General features: G+C 36.7%; 1 protein-coding gene across 7 annotated transcripts in view; it reads left to right on the forward strand.

Annotated features, from left to right (window-relative positions):
- The window catches only part of LOC138165094 (zinc finger protein 644-like), a 98,009-nt gene that overhangs the window by 19,294 nt on the left and 55,907 nt on the right, over window positions 1-22,808 (forward strand). For 2 of the 7 annotated variants that reach the window (XM_069093246.1, XM_069093244.1), the window contains exons 1-3: window positions 2,469-4,447; window positions 12,050-12,274; window positions 14,163-14,308. The exons of 3 other annotated variants lie outside the window; for them this stretch is intronic. The gene's annotated coding sequence lies outside the window, so the exon portion shown is untranslated. Of the gene's footprint in view, window positions 1-2,468; window positions 4,448-12,049; window positions 12,275-14,162; window positions 14,309-22,808 lie in introns of those variants that run through there. 2 more of the 7 variants (XM_069093245.1, XM_069093247.1) reach the window with 2 other exon arrangements.

Raw genomic sequence — 22,808 nt, forward strand, 5'->3', positions numbered from 1 at the left:
GGCCCAAACCGATCCTGGGTCCTCCTGACTCCGGGGCTGGTGCTCTTACTCACTGCTCCACCTAGCCTCCCCTTGTTATCAACTCTTGTTGTTCAGTAGGTTTGGACTTATTTCGACCCCCTTTGGGGTTTTTTTGGCAGAGATACTGGAGTGATTTGCCATTTCCTTCTCTAGCTCATTTAACAAATGAGAAAACTAAGGCATACAGGGTTAGGTGACTTACCCAGGGTCATACAGCTAGTAAGTGTCTGAGGCCAGACCCCGGGCCAGGCACCCTATCCACTGTGCCACCTTGCTGCTCTGTGATCAACACTAACCTTTGATTATGAAATCTCTCCCAACCATAACTGTCTTAGGTATTCTTTCTCTACTTTTAACATTTTTAGGATCTGTCTTTTTATTTTAAAATTGTATATCCACTTGGAAGTTACTCTGGTATTTGGGATAATATGCTATTTTCTGCCAAATTGCTTTTTAGCTTCCCCAGAAGTTATCCAGATAAGAATCCTTGATAGATTGTATTCTAGAGTTTACTGTGCCCAGGATTACTCTCAATCCTTCTAGAGCTTGTGTTAGAAGTTTCACTAATCTACTTAAATTTTTTTAAGATTTAAACTTTTAAAAATTGACTTGTCCTAACTTTTTAGTATTATGAAACACATGAGAATATACTATTCTGATTTTATACCAGAATTAAAAATAAGTTTACAGAAAGATGGGCATACTAATATACTTGGTGGAGCTTTGAGTTGGACAAACAGTTCTGGAAGTAGTTTGTAATTAAGCTTGGAAAGAGCTGAAAATTTTCACATCCTTTGACCCAGAGATTCCACTGCTAGACATATAATCATTGTTATATGGAGGTCGTTGTTATCATTAAGCCATTCATGATTATCAAGAAAGGTCTTATACAGACCTCTGTGTTTATAGCAGCACCTTCTCTAGTAGCATGTTACTGGAATTAGATAGTCATGATCAAATTATGGTACGTGCATGTAATGGAATATTACTACCCTATAAGAGATTATGAATGTGATGAGTATAGAGAAGCATGGGAAGGCATCCTCGTACATGGAATGATACGAATGGATACACAGTGAAGTCAATAACCAGGAAAACAAAATACACTGACTACAACAGTGTAAATGAAAGGAAGAAAACAATGGAAACTTAATGTTGTGAAATTATAATAATGAAGTTTGGTCTCAGAGAAGAGAGATGAAAGGTTAGGCACTAAAGCTATGGAATACTGCGTATAATGTCACATTGGGTTGATGTTTTGGTTAGTTTCGCTGAACTTTTTTTCTTTTAATTTGTTATAAGGGATGGTTCTCAATAATGGGAATGAATTATTTTGGGAAATGTAAGTGGTGTAGAAATAAAAATTTACATGAAAAAGATTCATTTTCTGATGAGCTGGTAAGTATAAAAAGCTGCACAATTTCCACTTCATGTAACAGACTGTACAACATTTTTAATTTACTAATTTTTCATTTAAAACCTAAGCAAAACCTGAGGGAGTTATGCCACAGTAGTATTTTCTAGGCTGAGTATTTGTAATGTTATCTACATTAAAAAAAAGATCTTTAATGTTTTTTTTTATACTTGCAAGTAAATGATAGTTTTGATATTTTAACTAGATAGCAGAAAAATAAATTTTTAAGGGATAAGCTTAAGAACGTCAGACATGTTTTTGCACTCACTCATCAAAATATTGTGTATATTTACAGTTTCCTCTTTTTATCTTCTATAAACCTGACTTTCCTTGTTGTTTTTGATTTTTGGAGAGGGGAAGGTAGGGCAATTGGGGTTAAGTGACTTGCCCAAGGTCACACGGCTAGTTTTTGTGTTAAGTGTCAGAGGCCAGATTTGAACTCAGGCCCTCTTGACTCGAGGGCCGGTGATATATTCACTGTGCCACCTAGCCGCCCCTAAACCTGACTTTACAATTACCATTTAAATTTTGGTTGGAGTTGGCATAGAGGTTAAGGAGAATAAAAATTTAGATAATTACTATTTGTTCAAAATGATTGTGCAGGCACATACTCAGGTTTAACTAAAAATGATCACCTCAAAGGGATCACAAATTGATTCCTAGAAAACTTGATTCCTTAAAACTTTGTCTAGTCCAACCCCTTGATTAACACTTGAAGAGAAAAAGAGGCCCATAGAGGTAAAGGGACTTAGACAAGTTTTCTCAGGTGGCAAGTAAATAGAGCTAGAATCTAACCCTACATGCTCGTGATTGCAGTTCCAGTGCATTTTCCTTTACATTATTCTGGAAGTTACTCAATTTAATAAATACTAGTCACTTACCTGTCAGGTACTATGCACTGCTTTCAAGTTGCTCATAATTTAATGGGGGAGATAACCTAACCTATAAACAATTAGGTAAGAATGACATGATAAATTGGAGATAATCAAGAGAGGACTAGGAAAAGTTTTTTTTTTTTTTTTTTTTTTTTTTTGCCTAAGATATACTTTAGCTGAGACTTAAAAATTACCAGGGAAGCTCTCCAGGAGGTGAGAAGAGGAGGGAGAGCTTTCTGTGCATGGAAGATGGCTAATGAAAAACTTGGATCTGGAGATGGAGATATGATGAGGGGCAGTAAGGTGGCTAGGGTCCTTGGGTCACAGAGTGATTGGAGCTGAGTAAGGTGTGAATAGACCGGAAAGGTGCGGGTGGGATGGGGGAAGGTCAGATGATAAAGGGCTTTAAAAGTCAAAATGAAGAGTTTCTCTTTGATTCTAGAAGTGAGAGTGAGCCACTGGAGTTGATTGATTGAAGGGGGTACTGTGCCTTAGGAAGGCCAGTTTTTGCAGCAGAATAGAGGATGAATTGGAGGGGGAGAGACCTGAGGCAGAGACTAGTTCCTTAGCTTAGTCCAGGTGTGAGGTGCTGACAGGCCCCAATGATAGGCTGCCCCTTATTAGTTGCGTGACTAAACTTGAGCAACGAACTTCACTACCTTAGGCCTCAGTTTCTTTATCTTAAAATGAGTATAACACTTCATAGAGTTGCTTTGAGAATCAGCTGAAGTAACATGTAAAAGATGCAGACAAACCAGTGTGCCATAGAAATGCTTGCTCTAGCCAGTTCATTCATGTCCAACTCTTTGTGACTCCATTTAGGGTTTTCTTGGCAAAGATACTGGAGCGGTTTTCCATTTCCTTCTCCATCTCATTTCATAGGTGAGGAAACTGAGGCCAAAAGGGTGAAGTGACTTGCCCAGGGTCACCCAGCTGGTAAGGGTCTGAGGCTGGATTTGAACTCAGGAAGAGGAGTCTTCCTGACTCTAGGCCTACTACTCTCTCCACTGTGCCACCTAGCTGCTCTTATATAAATGTTAGCTGTCATTATTGGCTTTTTTGCTTGCCAAATCCCAGTGCTAACCACTTAGCTTTCAATCAGTCTGCTAAAATCTCCTCTTTCTCACATAGGCTGCTGTTTAATACCATCTTATATTTGTGAAAATGGATTTTGTTTTGAATCTACGTGATTGGACTTTTCATTTTATCTATATCAAAATCTCTATTCCACAGAGTTTTCTAGTGTTTCAAGTTCTTTTTGAATCCTGACTTACCATACATAGTGTTGGCTTTCCAGCTTTGTGTCATCTTAAAATTTAAGTCAATCATCTGTATTTTTATCTGTGTCATTGTTAGAAAATGTTATTCAGCACACGGCCAACCATAAATTCTTGAAGCATTCCACTGCAGTTGTCTGCCATGGTTGGTATTAATTACTTTTTAGCCAAACTCTGGCTAATAAATCGTATCATTAGAATTCCTCTTATATTAATAGTTTAGGAACAGTGTTAAAAAAAAGAGAAAGGAAATTAAATTAGTAAGGGTGACCTGTCCTTAGTAAAGCCATATTTGACTCTCTGTGATCGTTTATTTCTTTCTCAGATATTTACTAATAGTCTCTTTATCTGATCCAGTCTAGAATTTCCCCAGCAATCAAAGTCAAGTTCACTTGCTTATAATTTGCAGACTCTTTCTTTTTTCTGAAAATAAGGATCCTCGCCCTTTTCTAGTCCTTTGTTGCTAGTCCCAGACTCCACAGTCTTTCACATGTCATGAATCGTGGCTTAATAACAACATCTACAAATTCATTTAGTGCTTGAGGATGTAGGTGACTTGGATTCAGTGAGGGCAGCTAGAGGCTTTCTTGCTGTCTCCTTTATTATCTTGGCTATCAACTCATGGTTATCCATTTTTCTTTAATTTTTACTACAAAAAAGAAAAAATAAATTGAACAGCACTTCTGTCATTCCTTTGTTAGTTATCATGGTTGTCTTCATAGAGATCATAGTTTAACTCATGGAAACTAATGAATATGTCAGATAATATTATTTTTTCTTTTTCAGATTTAGTACAATTAAATACCTTGACTAAATGGATGCAGAACATATTAGGATCTTTGGTATCTCATTTTTTTAAGGTAAATATTTATAAAAGGTATAGTCTATTGGCTCAGCTCACCTCTGACTTGAGACAATTCTCTTTAGAATAAATTCTTGGTATTCTCTTTAGAATAAATAAATTTTTTAACATTAAAATTATATTCATGAAATTATTTTGATTATCCACAAATGAAAATTTGTTATGTGAAATATTACAAAATGTATTTTTAATCCATTTACCCAGTTTTCCCTATCTAATCACCTATACCATTGCAATAACTTCCTGCAGGTCTTAAAGCCATGACCTCCTGGTCCTTCCCTCTATCCTTCCTTCCCCATCCATTATATTCATACAAGAATAAAATTTTTTGTTCATAGATCTGATCACTTAAGTACTTAGGCCTTTAAAAAAAAAATCTTTAATGGCTACCTATTAGCTTCTTATCCCACTGCTTGACATTCAAGGATTCTAGAACCTGGAACCACCCTCTACTTCCTGCTTTTTATTATTTATTATGTATGTATGTATATGCATATTATGATATTATCCTATATGGACTATATACTTCAATCAAATCAGACTGCTTTCTATTAGATTATTGTCCCTGCAATGTAGTTTTTTCATTGTATTGTTTAGAATGCCCTCACCCCATCATTGCTTGCTTATCTCCTACCCATCCTTTAATGACTAACTCAAATGATAACACCTCAGGGAAGCCTTTCTTGCTTACCAGATTTGTAATAACTATTCCCTTCATTCCTTATTTAATTTTTCTTGGGGTGTTACCTTGTAATATTGTATATCGTAGAACTTTCAATATAGGTGCTCAGTAAATGCTTATTGATTTGTATAGTAGTTTTGGTGGTGGTCTTCACTGTCATCTCTGATAGAATGTAAACTTCTTAGCTATATCTTACCTAAGACTTTATCTTCTTCCAATGCTTAGCTCAGCCTTCTGAACACAGATAGATTGTTAAGTATAATAAAAGGTGCTTAATAAATGTTTGTTGATTCTTTATGCTTTCCAAATTTTGGTATGTATTTTGTAGCTAAATCTTTCCGTCTCAAACATCAGTTTCATAGCCTCAATAATGTCCATATAGAATAATGACACTTTGGTTAAGAAAGCCAGATCTTTTGGGGGTGATGAAATAATTGTTTAAAAGAACACCTCCCCCCTCCGCTATATAATACAAAGCTACTTTTCTTTACGGTTCTATTATGTGAATTTCCCAGTGCACTTTTTTTATTTTCCACAAAGCAGACCTAATTTTGAAGGCCGACAGGTATATAATAGGCAGTATTATAAAGCCTTTAGAATTTCTGTTATTCTTCTTGGTCTACCCCCTCTGCTTTCTAGGTTTAAAGCTTCTGACAGTATGTCCCTGTAATATTTTCTCTTCCATACTGAGTAGTATTACTGAGTGTATCTCAAGTTCTAGGAAATGAATTTTTTTTTAGTACTTAAGTGCAATGTTTTATTGCTTTGTGGATCCCTTCAATTTACAGAATTGGTGAGCTTTTTGCTTTTGTCATCTACTGCTACTTTGTTTCTGTCACTACTGCTGTCATCATTTTGTTCCTTGTTCTACTGTTTTTCCCTGTCATTTCCAACAACTGCTGTTTTGCAGTTTATACTGGTTTGTCTACCCTTTGGCTTTGTGCCAAGTCGTCCTAAACCTCGTGGCAACCTTCCAGCTTCTTAGCTATATCTACAAAGAAAAGACTAGTGTTCTCAGGCTGACCTCTTTGTCTCTGGCCCCACTTTAGGGTTGTTGTGATAGGTTGTGGTGGGGATCATGTCTTTGAGCAAGAACATTATTTACTAAGGCCACAGTGTGGTGACACAAAGTTATCACTGCAAGCCTAAAACTTGGTCGGTACATTGCCCAGTTTGTTTTATTTTTAAAAATTAATTTACTCTTAGTTTTCATCATTCACTTCCACAAGATTTTGAGTTTTAAATTTTCTCCCCAAGACATCCAATAGAGACTACATATACATTCATATTAAACATATTTTCACATTAGTCATGTTGTAAAGAAGAATTAGAACCAGTGGGAGGAACCATGAAAGAGAAACAAAAAGAGAGCAAAGAGTCTGCTTCCATCTGCATTCAAACTCCAAAGCTCTTTCTCTGGTTGTGGACCCCATTTTCCATCATGAGTCTCTGGGGAGTTGTCTTAGATCTTTGCATTGCTGAGAAGAGCTAAGTCTATCAAAGTTAGTTATTGCACAGTGTGGCTGTTACTGTGTACAATGTTCTTCTGGTGCTATTCATTTCACTCAGCATCAGTTCATATAAGTCTTTACAGTTTGGTTTATTTTAACCATCACAAGATTTGGTCAGTACTTTGGAATTATATCTCAAGTGAAACACTTGACTGTGTGTAACACCCTGGGAATTTCAAAGGTCAGAAATGATAGTCTTGTTTGCAAAACAGATTGTGATCCATTGGAGAAGTTTTATAATCCAGCAGATTGGCTATGGCACTGCACATTGTTTCTCTAGTTTCATCAGCCATATTGCTTTTGCAGGCATTATGGATCATGTATATATCTCCTCTCCATTTCCTGACGCCCCCCCCCCCCCCATCTTGGGGTATGTTTAAACTTGTTAGGACATTGAATGAATCTTTAGTATGCCTTTTGGCTTTGTGTACTCTCAGGTGACCCACCAACATTGACCGTAGACTAGGAAAGATACAGATTGGGTGCTAGAATAGAGAAAGGAAATAAAACTATTTTTCTGGTAATTCAGTTTCTTGAGGCTTAGATACAGGCATAGATTGTGAATTTGAATACATTCATGATTTCCTTCACTTAATCTAATTTTTTTGGGCCTTTTTTTGGAAGGGGGTTAAGTGACTTGCCCAAGGTCACATGGCTAGTTTTTGTGTTAAGTGACTGAGGCTGGATTTGAACTCAGGTCCTCCTGACTCTAGGGCTGGTGCTCTCTATTCATTGTACCACCTAGCCGCCCCTACTTCATCTAAGTTTTAAAAATAATCTTTTCTTATCTTGTTTTTACTTCATCTGCATTTTCTAGTGTATTCTCCTCTTCCTCCTGTACAGAACTGTCCTTTAGGATAAGCAATACAAAAGGAGAGAAAAGTTCAGCAAATCTAACCAGCACATTGAAAAAAACTCACTCTATTCAGTGTTCCACAAGTTTGTCTTACCTCTGAATCATTATAATTTCACTGCATTTTCTGTGGTGGTTTCCTTATCATCATGATGCTAGTGGGGGTTCTTTTCTCCTCCCCCTTTACATTGTTATAGTTGTGTTGTTCATAAACATCTTCTTTGTGTTCTTTTTTTCTCCTTGCTGTACCCTCAGTTTCATCCAAAGGTCTTATAGAATTTTGTGGAGGGAATGGAGGGCAGAGAATGTGATCATGTGTAAACAGCCTTGCTACTACTCCACTGTTTCATTTCCATTACATGTATTATTATTGCCCTGCCACAGGTTATGCTTCCTATTTTCCATTTTTACTACAGTGGAGAAGTAAATTGAAATATTCCAAGTGTCCTTAAATCATTTCTACTGCAAGTCATATGTTAATGCTGCTTTGGTCTTATTCTCATTTTTAGTAAGGGGTGTGGTCAGGAGGTTCAGTGAGTAACTTGGTAGAGGGATGAAGAATAAGGATGTTATTTTAGAGAAATACAGAGTTTCAGTTGGAAAGGACTTCCATGACCAAATAGTTCAGCACATACCAATAAAAGATTTTCTTCTCCAACATACTGGAGAAATGATCATCTAGCCTTTGTATTAAGACCTCCACTGAGGAAGAACAAACTCTCTCCTAAGGTATTGTGTTATACTTTGGAATAGCTCTTAACTGTTGGCAGATTTTTTTCTTACATTATTATTATGTCTTTATAACTTCTACCACAGTTTTGCACTTTAGGGCTAAGGAGAACAAGTTGGATCCTTCTTTTTTTTTTTTTTTTAAAGCAATTGGGGTTAAGTAACTTGCTCAAGGTTACACGGCCAGTTATTTCTGGGTGTGGTGCTGAGTGTCTGAGCCCGGGATTCGATCTCCAGGTCGTCCCAACACTGGAACCGGTGCTCTTACTCGCTGAGCCACCTGGCCGCCCCAAGTTGGATCCTTCTAACATTTATCAACTATTACAAGTATTTTAAAGATAGCTATGTCTCATCTAAGTGTTCTTTTCTATAGGTTAAATTTTCCCATTGATCTTGAGATGATAAGATAGGAATTTCAGATCCTTCACCAACCTGGTTGCCCTCCTGTGTACACTCAGTAGCCTATCAGTTGTGCTCGGGGGCATAATAGATACAGTATGGGGCCTGGAGTCAAAAAGAGCTGAGTTCAGATTCGGCCTCAGACACATCCTAGCTGTGTGACCCTGTGCAAGTCACTTAACCCTGTTGAACACTGTATCCTCACCTGTAAAATGGTCTGGAGAAGGAAATGGCAAACCTTTCCTGTATCTCTGCCAAGAGAACCCCACATGGGGCCATGGAGAATTGGAAACAACTGAACTACAACAAAGATTGAGATAGCTATCAAATTGATATCTATCAAATGCTTTGGTACAATCTGGGTGAGACAGGTGGGGGAGGGGGCAAAAAAAATCTGGGTGTGTTGTTCAGTGGTGCCTGACTCATGTGTAATCCCATGAACTTTGTCTAGGGGTTTTTTTTGGTCAAAAAGTGGTTTGCATTTCCTTCTCTAGTGTATCTCCATTTTACAGATGAGGAAATGAGGCAAATAGTGGTTGTTACTTGCACAGGATCACATAGCTAGGGAAGTGTCTGAGGCTGAATTTGAACTCAGAGCATTGGGCCTGGACTCAGGGAGATCTATTTACAGCACCACCTAGCTGGTGCTGGCCCCGGCCTCATCTAGGTATGTTATATATAGCATTCTCCTTATCTGCCTCGATAGATAGTTTGATAACCTGGTCAAAAATGGAAGTTAAGTTATTTTGATATGAAGCCATGCTGGATCTCTGTGATGACCTACTTCCTTTTCTAGATATATTCTAGAATTTTGTCAGGAATTTTAAGACAAGCTTTCTTATGTTTCTCCCTCTCCCCAGCTTGGTGACTTGAACTAATCAAGAATGCATAGGTGCTTTCTGGTTCTGGAAAGAGTACCACATTAGTTAATTTGGATAACAGGTCTGTGTTAGTGTGTATAGAACCTGGATCTGGAATCAGAAAGACCTGAGTTCATATATAGCCTTAGATATTTACTGTGTGACCCTGGGCCAAGTTACTTAGCCTCTGTCGCTGTCAGTTTTTTCCATTGTAAAATAGGGATGATATATAGCATCTACCTTATAAGGTTGTTGTGAGGTATCAAATGAGATATTTATCAAACGCTTAGTACGGTTCTTTGGGAGATTGTTATTCTTGGGTGTCCACCAGGGGGAACACCCCCCCCCCCCCACCTCTCTTTGTAATTGACATATACCTGTTTGAGTCATTCTTCCTCTCTGCTTCCCCCCCAACCCCAACCAGTGAGTTAACAATTATTCTTCCTCTTTAGGTGCTTAGTTCATATTTAATGTCACTCCAGGGCCCACATCATTCCTTGGAGTGTGAGCTGAATACTGCCTATTGATAGTATCCAGTGCAGTCTTTGGGAAGAGCTCCCTCTCTGTTGATTAGCTCCAAATGTTTAGTGGGCCTTCCACCATTTTTGCCTTCTTTGTTTTCACATTGAACCTTTTCTGTTTTCTTTTTTTTTAAATTTTTTTTTATTAATTTGTTTCCTTTTAGTTTACAGGATTTAATTCCACAATTCCTTGAATTTCACATTTTGTCCCCTCCCCCCCCCTCCTCCCCCCATGGCAGCTTATAGTCAAGTATAGGATCTGTAAATACTTTCACATTATACATTAGTCAGGTTATAAGGACGGATTGTACCAGCTGGAATGAAAAATGGTAAAGAGGACATAAAACCAAATAAGAGAAGGGAAAAGATCAGGTATTTTGCTTCCACCTGGATATAAACTTAGTTCTTTCTAGTTCTTTCTCTGGATGCACATATTTCTCCATCATGAGTCTTTTGGGATTGACTTATATCACTGCATTGCTGAGAAGAGTCCAGTCTATCAAAGTTGGTCATCACACATACGTTGTGTCTGTAATTGTGTACAAATTTCTCCTGGTTCTACTCTTCTCACTCAGCATCAGTTCTTTTAAGCCTCTCCAGGTAAATATGAAGACTGTCTGCTCCTCGTTTCTTATAGCACAATAGTATTCCATAACATGCATATACCACAACTTGTTCAGCCATTCCCAATTGATGGGCATTCCCTTAATTTCCAGTTCTTTGCCACCACAAAAAGAGCTGCTATAAACATTTTTGTACATATGGGTCTTTCTCCCATTTCTATGATCTCTTTGGGATATAACCCTAGGAGTGGTATTGCTGGATCAAAGGGTATGAAAGTATTTATAGCCCTTTGGGCATAATTCCAGATTGCTCTCCAGAAAGGCTGGATGAACCTTTTCTGTTTTCTAAAAGGAGCATTTCATGTTCTTTGATAATCTGGAAGGAAGTAGAAGGTTTTCTTCAAGGATCTTTAGACTGAACTTGGAGCATAGGCACTAGTTGCCTTGGTAGTGACTGAAGTACAAGCTGACCATCCAGTGTAGATCACTGTGAAATTCTTTCTATATTTTGCTAGAAGTGAGATTCTCATTCTTTGTCTGTCTTGGCATTCACTTCCCTTAGCAAACTGTTAAGACAAACTCCTCCTGATGAGTACTTCAGGTCTGTGATTGTGCCTCTTTTTGTCTTGATTGAGCTTTGGCAGCTGCTTCTTACTTCTTTCCTCTCTGTTGCACACACACCTAGCTTGCCTTACTATGGTCTGCTCCTTTTCAAATCTTTTTTTTTTCTTTCTAGCTGGACTCCTTGTCTTTCAGCTCAAGTCCTTCAGCTTCATTTCTTCACTTTGATTTTTTCTTCATGTTCTCTCGAAATATTATCTTCCAGAAATAAATTTCTAGGCTGTTGTACATTTCCCGACCTCTTCAGATCACCTTCACATTTTTTTCTGTGTTCAAACATCTCTTTTTTCCTACAACCTTGTAAAAGTTGGAAATGGAACTTATCTGTTTGTTTTATTCCTACTTATCCCTAGTGTAGCTTTTCAGAAGCAGTTAATCTCTTTTTGTAGTAATCACATTGAGTAGTTTTGATAGTGAAAACTGACCACACAGCAGTCATTTATCACAAGCGAGCAAAAGGTGGGGAGAGTGAGTGTAAAGGGAACTGAAATTTTTTTCTCCATTTCTGGACTGGCAGTAGACTTGCCAGAGACTTCAGACAGTAGACAGTGTGGTCACCTAGAGTATTTTTTCAGTGTTATTCTAATCTGCCTAAAGAGATTTTGTCTGATTCTGGCAGTTCTTTCCTAGTTTTCTCCTACCCCTTCATTCCATCAACATAACATAGTAAAATGAAAGTGGTTAGAGCCAAAAAATTTTAGAGTTAAAATTGCAGATGCTTGTTCAGTGTGAAATGGTAATGATTATTATGTGACAATTAGGATCCACTTTGCTACCCAGATGTAATCTGGTCTACCTGTGTAAAGTAAATCCTGGGCAGTATACTTGGTAAAGGAGCAGAAAAAAAAATCTTATTTTCAGGCTCAAATCAACTTTAGGACCGACACATGCTTCTCTGAACGAAGGTCTGACTGGCTCTGCTGACTGACCCTGTCTACTGTTCTCCATCCTCCTTGCACAACTTGAAAGAGAGCCAGTGGAATTCATTAATGGAGGTGGATTGACTGGATTGTGAATAGGCAATCCATGTTGTGTTTCGAAGCAGGATCAATTTTGGACTGTAAGCAATAAAAAAATTCTTAAAAGGTGAGTTCTTTTAAGTTTGGGGTAGGGGCGGGTAGGGAGGTGGGAAGAAATACCTGAATTGTCATAAAAATGGAAAAGCATTTAAGTGTCTACCAATTACTGGAAGGTTTCCTGATATTCTTTGTAAGCAGTATATTCAGTTATTAGTTTCAAAATAATATTTGAATTTTTTGGTTGGAGACAGGGATATATAATTTCTTACTTTGGCTGCTTTATATAAATGAAAGATTTTAAAGATTATTTCTGAATAGATGATTTCAAAAAAACTTTTTAAGTTCACAGTCAGAAACCTGGGATACATCACAGGTTATAATAATAATTAGCATTTAAATAGTGCTTTAAGGTTTGCAGAGTGCTTTATAGTTACCTTTAGATATATTTGACTTTAGAATTTTGCAGTTAAAATTTTTCTTACTGTAACCTGTAGTATTTTACATACTTTAATGCAGCCTTTATTAGTTCACGCAGTTGATATGTTTAGCACCTTCAGTATTAGTTAATAGTAAAGAACTAAGAGTTAAGGAGTTACAGTGAATATATAATGCCTTGTGAAGACCTTAGAGAGATGGCCACCTCCAGGCTTAGCACAGGAAGGTGTTTTGCAACAGGAAATATTGGGACCAGCACAGTTTTAGAGCTGAAAGTAAAATGGTATCCAGAGAATAGTGCTGTGACAGCAGCAAGATGGCTTGACTTTGAATGTGTCTGAAATGTTACAGGGAACACTGTCCTCGGGGATGTGTGAAACTCAGTAGTTTCCGTACTTTTCTGTATCAACAGAGCCTTTCTTTGCACGTTAAGCTGTTTAGATAGATTGTCCCTTCTGTTTTGTCTTTAAGTTACAAATATTTTAAAAAGCATTTGTGGTTCATAAAAACAGCACTCAGGGAACCTCGTCCCTAAGTGTGATGGTGTGTGTATTTTTCCAGGATGTTTAATTTTTGAAAAGTGAAACTGTATGCCATTTAAATTTAATAAGTAATCCTATGACTTTTCAGTTACATGAAATATAAGAATTTTGAGATTTAAGGGGTTTTTTGAGGTTGATTTTAGATCTAAGAAAGTCTTAGATCAAAGTTTTGTGAAGGTTTCTAATAGAATAATAACATTCTTTATAAAAATGAGATATTTATCTTGTTATGGAAAGCTCTCAACCTCCTGGGGAGAAATCAAGATAATGCCAGAGTTTGTTCTTCTCCCTGATAGATTTTTGAAGTACCTGAAGCAGTTGTCACTTCATGTGGTTTTTGAATTTTCAAAAATATTCTTATATGTGTTGTTTATTCCTGCATACTGTTTGAATACATGCTCTAGTTTGAGACCTTGGATCACTCCAGTTGCTTAGGCTTTTCTGAATTGTGAACAGCTCTGTTTACCCTCCTACCAGGTATTTTTTTCCCCTGAACTGCTTCTTCAGCATAATTTGAATTGATGTTATATGTTATTTTTTTAAAAAAAGTTTTATTTATGCCTTTTGTTTTTGAACCACAGTCATTACAATATATCTTTCCTCCTGTGAATCCTTCTTGTAACAAAAAGAAATAAAACCAGTCTCCTACCCTTTAATCTTGGCGGTGGGAGGTGTGTTTGTGTCTCATCACATCTACGTGGACTGAGACTGGTTGGCTGCCTTTGTCATTTTTGTTTACATTATTGTAGTTTATTTGTTGTATATTGTGTTCTGACTTCAGTATGTATCAGTTCATGAAAGTCCTTCTATGTTTCTCTGAATCCTCATTGATTGTTTCTTATACATCTTGACTGACATGCATTCATAATCCATTACAGTGACAAGCACCTACTTTGTTTCTAGTTTTTTGCTACCACACCAAGTGCTTTTGAATATTTTGGTATGTATGGGGCCTTTCTTTTCTTTCTGTCTTCTTAGAGTAAGAAATGAGATGTCAAACCTTCTCAGAACTCTTCTGAGGAAAGGCCAGTTGTGCCAACAACCCTAAGTGGCCTTCATCCTCCCCTCCCGAGTCTACCTCCTCCCTCCCCCCAAAAAAAGGAAGACAGTTTTGAAGTTTCCAGGTAAGACCTCAAAAGTAAATTCTGCCAAAATTTATGTGAAATCTCTTTCCTGTGTTGAATTTGCATAGTGCTTATTTTAACTATTTTAGTATAGAGTTAGATAAAGCAAATTTCAGTTTCTAGATCTCTATAAGGTTAGAGAATGGTCAGAACGCTTAGGAAACCTATATCTAAAAGGGACTTTTGTGTATCCTTGATACCTTGTCAACCATAGCAGGTTATAGTACATTGAATATAAATGCACTTACATTGATTTATGGTTTAGTTTGTAAAATATCCATATTTTTGGTGCACTGATAGAAACCAGTTACAAGAATTTTCCAACTATTCCAATTATCATTTAATTTCTGAATACTCTTGTGTTCCAGTGTTGTTGAGATTGGTGATTGAGATCACAGACTAGTTGATGAAAATTTATTTTATAATTTAGCTGAAAATTAGTATTAATGTAATAAGTAGCAGAGCTGGAATTTGAACCTAAATCTTCTGGTTCCAAGTCAAGGTGTGTTCTATGCTGTATTTGTTCTAGGCATAGGGAACTTACTGAGTAAAGTCATAGAGATAATAAAGGTCAGGACCAGAATGGAATGTGGAGAATAATCCAGTTTTCCTAAAATTCAGAGTATGTTGAGTGGGGTTGTGTGAAAAAAGTAGGGACGATAAGGGCTGGAATGAGATTGTTGGTGGTATTTGATTAGCCATAGTCAGATGTCAAACTAACATGAAGATTTTTGGGTAGAAACAATGTGATCAGTGATAACAGTAGAAAATTTGTCAGACAGTAAGACTTTTAAGAAGCCTTAAAAAAACAGTTTCATTTAGGGGCAGTTAACTAGAGTGGTCATAATGGAAAGTAGGAGGTAGATGGTAATAAGTAGTATTACAGAAGAAAGGTTTATAGGAGGTGAAGATTCAAAGATGAAAGAATTTCAAACCTACATGACTAACAGGGTGGTGGCTTTATTAGCTGAAATAGAAAAGTTAGAGCATGGGTTCTCTCTGTCTCTTTTTTTTTTGGCTTTTTTGGAGGGGGAGGGCAGGGCAATTGGGGTTAAGTGACTTGCCCAAGGTCACGCCAATAAGTGTCAAGTGTATGAGGCTGAATTTGAACTCATGTTCTCCTGACTCCAGGCCGGTGCTCTATTCACGGCGCCATGTAGCTGCCCCAAGAGCATGGGTTCTTAACCCATGCTCTAATCATGAGATCTGTGAACTTGTTTTTTAATATTTTGTATTTTTAGTATTTTGTATAACTGTCTTTCAAAGTATGTGGTTTCTTTTGTAATACTGTAGTATTTTAGTTTAGTTATTTAAAAATTTCATCCTGAGATGAGTTCCACAGACTTTTCCACACCAAGTGCTGAGAAAGCTTAAGAACCCTTGAGTTGAGAGATAGGCAGTTATTTTGAGGGAGGTGAAAAATTTAGTTTGACACATTGAGTTTACGTATTGATGTTAATATGGAATTGAAGAGATGAAGCATTCAGTTAGGAATATGGGACTCAGTCTAGAGAGATTTTGGGGATAGAGACAAAGGTTTTGGAATCATTTGCACAGCGAATGTAATGGAAACCACGGGGGTTGATGAAATCTTTTAATTGAAAGGAAGAGTTGAAGACACAAGGATAGAATATAGTTTGGGGCCTGTTAAAAGAAGATGATAAGACAAGTGATTTGTGTGGTAGTAAAAGAATGAGATCTCTGCTACATAGTCGGATCTGTTACAGAGGGAGTTAAGGAGGATGGAGACAGTGAAAAAATGACTCTTCAAATCCCCCCTTTTGGACCATACAAATCTAGATATATTGACTTAACGTGAGTTCAAATGCTTTATATCATATAACTATTATAAGCCTAGGACAGTAATACAGGCCTGATGTTTTAGATGATTCTGGTCCTTCATGTACTTCTTTTTCACTTGTTCTTTGTTCTTACATCTCAACCTCACAAATCCTGTAAAATTCTTGCTGGTATTTTGGAGGAATTCATTACACTTTTTAGGATATACTTCAGTTTGTTCAAAGTGTTTTAATCCTGAAAACTTGGGATTTTAAAATGAGGACTAAAGATGTATGGTCTGTGTTGTAGGGGATATAGTGGAAAGCAACCTCCATCTTAAGTTACTTAAATACATTGCAGAAAGAAATTAATGAAATAATAGCCCACGAGAAGCTTACCAGTCTATTATCTTCTTGCTGAGGAATTTGTCTGTGTGCTGTCATCTCTGATTGAATTATAGAAAGTTTTCTAGGTCAGATGTTTGCTTTTGTTTGTTTTTGCCATGCTTTGAGATTGGCTTAAAAATAAAATCTTGGAAGATTAATTCCTCAGCTGTACCCTTGATAGCGTCAGTATTTTTGGTTGTCTGCAGCATTTAGCTTTGCTACTAAGTTCAGTGTGAATGGGCATTATGGTTTAGAGAGTGCCTGATTTGTATTTGGGAAGACCTGGAAGTAGCTTTGTGATTATGGGCAAGTCATTAATCTCTTTGAGCCTTAGTTTCCTCATCTGTAAAATTAATTATGCCAAATAGTGACCTCTCAAGGACTTTCTGCTGGGGGAATGGCAGTAATAATACCTATAGTACTTAAAAGATTATTGTGGGACTAGAATGAAATTTTATGATTTCATATTTGCACACACACACACACACACATACATGTGTGGGTGTATGCATATTTCATTATATGGTGTGTGTATGTGTGTGTTTTTGTCTTTCCAAACCTTAATATCTGACATTTTTTTGGGAATGTAATTGGGAAAGAAAAATTGTTCTTTTGAAATTCAAATAGCAAAGAATTCACCATTGAATTTCTTGATATTTTACTCTGTTAAAGAAATGCCATGGAGACAAACCACTAGGTATTGGGAATAAGGTTTGGGAGAACAAGGTGTAATTCCTGGATAATTCAATTAAAATATATCCCAACTAAAAAAAAGCAAACAAATAAAACTTGGCTTAATAGAAAATTTAAAAGGAAAAAGTGATTTCTCTTGAACACTGTGAAAATAGTTTACAGTAAATAGCACTTAATTAAGCCATGCTTGAGGTTAATTCTTTTTACTTTATAGCCTTATGCATTTTCATTTGATCCTGTGATGTCAATAGGACAGGTGTTTTATAGAGGAGGAAAATGAGACTAAGCAGTTAAGTGATTTTTCAGGGTTACAAAGCTGGAGAAAATAAGTGGTAAAATGCAGCTCGATACTTCTCCAATAACCTTTCTGTTGTAGGAAGGTTGCTTACTGTGGTAAGGCCTTCTAAGAATTCTAATTGTTATGTAGCATCTGTCTATCTATAGATAGTTATAGATAGATCTCTTTGGATTTCAGGTGAATTTTAATTGCTTTTGTTGGGGGGGGGAGAAGTGTACATGTTCAAGTAACTGTCAATTTTTTCTTTATGTATTTGTCAGCAAAGCTTATAAGCGATTTTAATTGTTTTATGCATAATAGTAATTATAGAGCTCTAAGTTTTTGCAATACATTTAACATACATTATCATTATATGAGTATCTTAGTAGACCTGAAAGTATTGAGCATTGTCCCCATTCTACAGATGAAGAAACTGAAGTTCAGAGAAGTTAAGTGACTTCTCAGTAGCCACAGAGCTAGTAGGTATCAGGTCTTCTTTCCTCCTAAGTCCAGTATCATACCCACTATAATTGAACTGTTTACAGATACTGAGAATCATGTTCTGAGAATCTTAGTTCAGAGTTACTATCTTGAATTACGCTCAAAGTTTAATTTATAATGTAAGCATTTGATCTCAAGACTACTTTAAGAGGAACTGCAATAAAGATTGCCAGTGGTGTCCTGTAAGAGGTTAATAGATGATCTTTTTTGACAGAAGAAGGGATTTTGTGATTGTACCCTAAGGCTTGGTTTCTTAGCAAAAGTTCTACCCTTCTTCAGCTCTTTATTCATTCTTGATTCATTTATCACCATTTCATCTTACTGTTTAGCTTATTTAAATTACTTTGAGAAGATGCAGGAGAAAAAAAATTTAGTGAGTCTAGTACCTGAGGGCTGTAAACAGAAAAAGAATAGAAGAAAATTGAATATGTTAATTTTTCCCCCCAAATAAGGTTTGTTTTTATAATTAGATCTCTAGAAATAAAATTGAAGTGGAAACAGAACTAAGGAAACATCTTTGTAGTGTGGGTTTGCCTAAATATAGTGAAACTTCACACCTAGAATCACATTGTAGTTAAGGATAAAAGGTAATCTTAGATATTAAATGATTTGTGTGATTTTATGCAATGGTTTAGTATCCTCAGGCTTATGTCCTTCCTATATGTCATTATTATGATATATGATATATGCATTTATTATTATTGTTTTATTTTTTTGGTTTTTGGAGGGTGGAATGTAGTGTGCAATTGGAGTTAAGTGACTTGTCCAAGGTCACATAGCTAGTTTTTTTATGGTAAGTGTCTGAGGCCAGATTTGACCTTAGGTCCTCCTGACTCCAGGGCCGGTGCTTTATTTACTGCACCACCTAAGCTGCCCCAATATTATATATTATTATATAATTGTACATACACATGTATATTTATATACACACACATATTATATAAATTATGCCCTTTCTGAGAAGGAAGAGCCTAAATTTATAAGGAGTTAGGAGCCAAAGATTACAACAACAATTATTAAAAGATGGCTTTTTGTTATTGTGTATGACTGAAAAGGATGAGTGTGTGATCAGTTCTTTCCACAGTATGCCTATGTATATCTGTAACTAATTTTCTCCTTACCCTTGCACAAGAATGATGGAACCTCTTGGGATCTCCTCCCACATGTAAAAAAAACTCACCAGCTTTCTGAATGCTGTGCACCCAGCTGGTCTATCTCTTGGTATGTTGCAATGATTAATATACTTTTCAGAGTATGGCAGTTTATGATCTTTGGAAAATTTTGGTATGCAAGAAAGGGCTATCCAAGCAGGTGAGACAGTGACTAAAGTTGCCTTTTTCAAAGAGGAAAGAGAATGGGGTCTATAAAAATAAAGCCAGTAAACTTAACTTTGATTTTTGGTGAAATTTTAGAATGTGTTACTAAAGAAATAACTTGTGAGTAGTTAGTATAGACTCATCAATAACAGATTATGCCAGATAAACTTTTTTTTTTGGACATGGTTACTAGCTCGGGACCATATTAAAAAATATTTCAGAAAATATTTTGGCCAGAGTTTATCATACTTTGCTTTTGGACAAATTGGAGAAATGTCATTTGAGCTGTCATATTGGTTTGACTGCCAAACTTGGAGCCAGGAAGACTCAAATTCTGCCTCAGATAATCATTAGCTCTGTGACTTTGGGCAAGTCTGCTTCAGTTTCCTCACCCATATAATAGAGATAATAGCAGTCATTTTACAAGGTTGTTTGAGGATCAAATGTAAAGAGTTTCGTAATATTTAAAGTGTTACATAAATGTCAACACCATTATATATATATGGATTAAAACCTGTTGAATAACTAGACCCAGACTTTGATGTCATGTTGGATGTTTCCAGTGTTGTATGCTTGGGCTTTGGCCTGTTTAAACTTTTTAATCAGTGATTTAAGAGAAGGCTCAGGAAATGTAAAGATGACAGACACATGGTTGAGAGGGAGAACTCTCCTGGATAATAGGGTCTGAATCTAATAAGATAAAAGTCGTACACTTTAAAACATCAGCTGCGCAAGTGCCAAATGGCAGAGACCTGGCAGGTAACACTTTTTGTGGAAAGTACCTAGAGGTATGAATATGCCTTTTACGTGTTCAGAAGATGGAAGTAAAGCCAAGTGACAAAGGATAAAGATGAAGGCATGGTCCTGTAGGATTTGTATCAGTAGCACTAAGTCTCAGTATGATCTGAGTTGTTGGGAAGAGCAAGGGATATGGAAGTTTTTTTTTTTTTTTTTTTGGCCGGGGGAGGGGGGGGAGTTGAGTTACATTGAGGTTAAAAGAGGAGGATCAGAGAAACACTGGAACTCGGAATGGATGGGGAAACAAGTAATAATGGTAACAGAAAACAGTTCATCTTGTTTTGCTTCTGTTTTATCTACTAAGGATAATATTTTGATAGGAAAGAAGGAAGATAGCTTATGAGGAGTTGAAAGGTGTAAGGTGAGTGAAGGGGAAGGAAGAGCACCAAGTTGCTTTGACCTTGTCACCAGACTTAGAGAAGCAACCCTCCCTGGTACTATTGTAAAACAGGCAGATTTGAATCTAGCACTACTGGGAGTGATCTTTGAAAGAGATTAATAGAGCAGGAGAGGTACCCCAGACTAGAAAAGAACAAATGGGCCAGTTTTCCAAAATGAGAAAAAGTGGCATTTGCAGTCTTTAGGTCAGTGAGCTTGACTTTTGACATCTGACAGAATAAAAAAAAAAACCCAAAAAACACAAAAAAACCCCCAAAACCCAAAAAACACACAACATTTATCAAAGGTCCATTAGTGACAATCTAGGAGAAGAAACAATATTATAAAAGATTCAGCATGGCTTCATAAAGAATAGTTCATTCCAGACTAATTTTAGTTCTGTTTTTGGTTAGGGTTACTAGACTGTTAAGTCACACGAATGTTGTAGGTATAGTTTCCCTAAATTTCTAATAAAGCATTTGACAAAATTTCTCATGGTAGAGAGTGGGTTAAGAGATAGTATGTCTTAGATGAATTCAAAACTTGTTGAATAGCTGGCAATAGTCATTGTTTGATGTCACCTTGGAAAGGAGGTCTTTAGTGGAGTATACTAAGTCTTAGTGCTTGACCATGTGTTTGTTTAACATTTTATCGATGATTTGGATAAAAGAATGCTTATCATATCTGTAGTTGATACAGATCTGTGAGAAATAGGTAACACCCTGGATAACAGACCAAAAAGGGACAGATTTGGCCCAGTCTTATAGAATGAAACATAAGTACTAATGTGAAGTCCTATAGATAGCCCTCCAAATGCTTCTGTTTGCAGATGCATCAAGGTCCTGGAACATTGCTGAGTTCCATAAATGAGACCAACAATTGCTCAAAAATTCAAAGTATCTGAACTTGAAAAGGGGCAGCCAGAGTGAATGAACTGAGTTCAAATTTGGCCTCACATTACTAGCTGTGGGACCCTGGGCAAGTCACTTAACCCTGTTTGTCTCAGTTTCCTCATCTAAAACCATTCTAATGTCTTTGCCAAGAAAACCCCAGATGGGGTCATAAAGAGTTAGACAACTGAAAACAGTGGACAAGAGGAACTTGGAAAACAGAGTGAAGAATGCCTTATTGTTTAGACTGATAAAAGTTAGACACGCAGTCTGTAGAGCTGGCCCATCATAACCTGGCCCCATCTTATCTATCTTTCTAGTCTTACACTTTATTCCCTTCCCCTGCCCCCCCATCCTCATGCCATCTGCAGTCTTGTGAAAATGGCCTTCTTGCCTAGATCGCATGACATTCCATCTCCTAACTCAAGGGAATTTTTCTGATTGTCTACATGGCCTGGAATACTCAGCTAAAGTCCCACCTTCTTCAAGAAACCTTTTTCCCACTCTTCCTTTAATCTCTGTACCAATTCTGTGAATGTCTTCCGTTGTACATAGCTGTTTGTTTGCATGTTGTCTGCCCCATTAGATTATGTACTCATTAAGGTTGTTTTGCCCTTGTATAACTTTGCTTAATAAATGCCAGTTGATTGGTTGATTGATTAGATCTTGGATGAATAGAGTGCAGGCTGGGTTGCCTTTAGGAAATTTTGCAGTATTTTTTAGTAGTTCCACATTTCTCCCTGAAATAATGGCCTATTTTTCTTTCCAGTAGTTTAGCATTTTAAAAAATCAATTTTCATAGACCTTTTTGTTTTTACAACACCTAATTTCCAGTTTCATCTTTCCCCCTTTCAAGAGCTAGCCTTTATGACGAAGAATTTTTTCAAAAAATATAAAGAGGAAAAAGAGAAAAAGACCCAGGAAAAGAAATTTCTGTGCCTCTAAAGGAGTTGGGAGGTAGGGGTCTCATCACTCTTGGGGGGGGAAAACTTATTCTTTATAGTTTTGCAATATTTATTTTCCCTAGTTTTGTAGTTATAGTTATGTATACATTTGTTGTAGTTATTGTGTAGGGCAGCTAGGTGGCATAGTGAATGGGCCTGAAGTCATGAATATTCATTTTTGTGATTTCAAATCTGACCTCAGATACTTCCTAGCTGTTACCCTTGTCAAGTCACTTAACCCTGTTTGCTTCAGTTTCCTCAATCTGTAAAATGAGCTAGAGAAAGAAATGGTAAATCATGCCTCTGTCTTCGTCAAGAAAATCCCAGGTGTAGTTATGAAGACTTGAACATAACCAAACAATAATTATTGGGTATATTATTTTCTTGGCTCTGCCTGCTTAATCACTTTGTATCACTTCATTTAAGTCTTTTCATACTTTGCATATGTTCATGACATTAGTCTTTTTTTTACAGCGCAGTAATTTTCCATTATACTCATATACCCTTGTTTGTTTTGTTATTCTCCAACCTATGAACA

Source organism: Petaurus breviceps, unplaced genomic scaffold (assembly GCF_028583685.1).
Source record: "Petaurus breviceps papuanus isolate PSGF00001 unplaced genomic scaffold, PetGlider_PUasm1.0 207, whole genome shotgun sequence".
Classification (NCBI taxonomy): domain Eukaryota; kingdom Metazoa; phylum Chordata; class Mammalia; order Diprotodontia; family Petauridae; genus Petaurus; species Petaurus breviceps.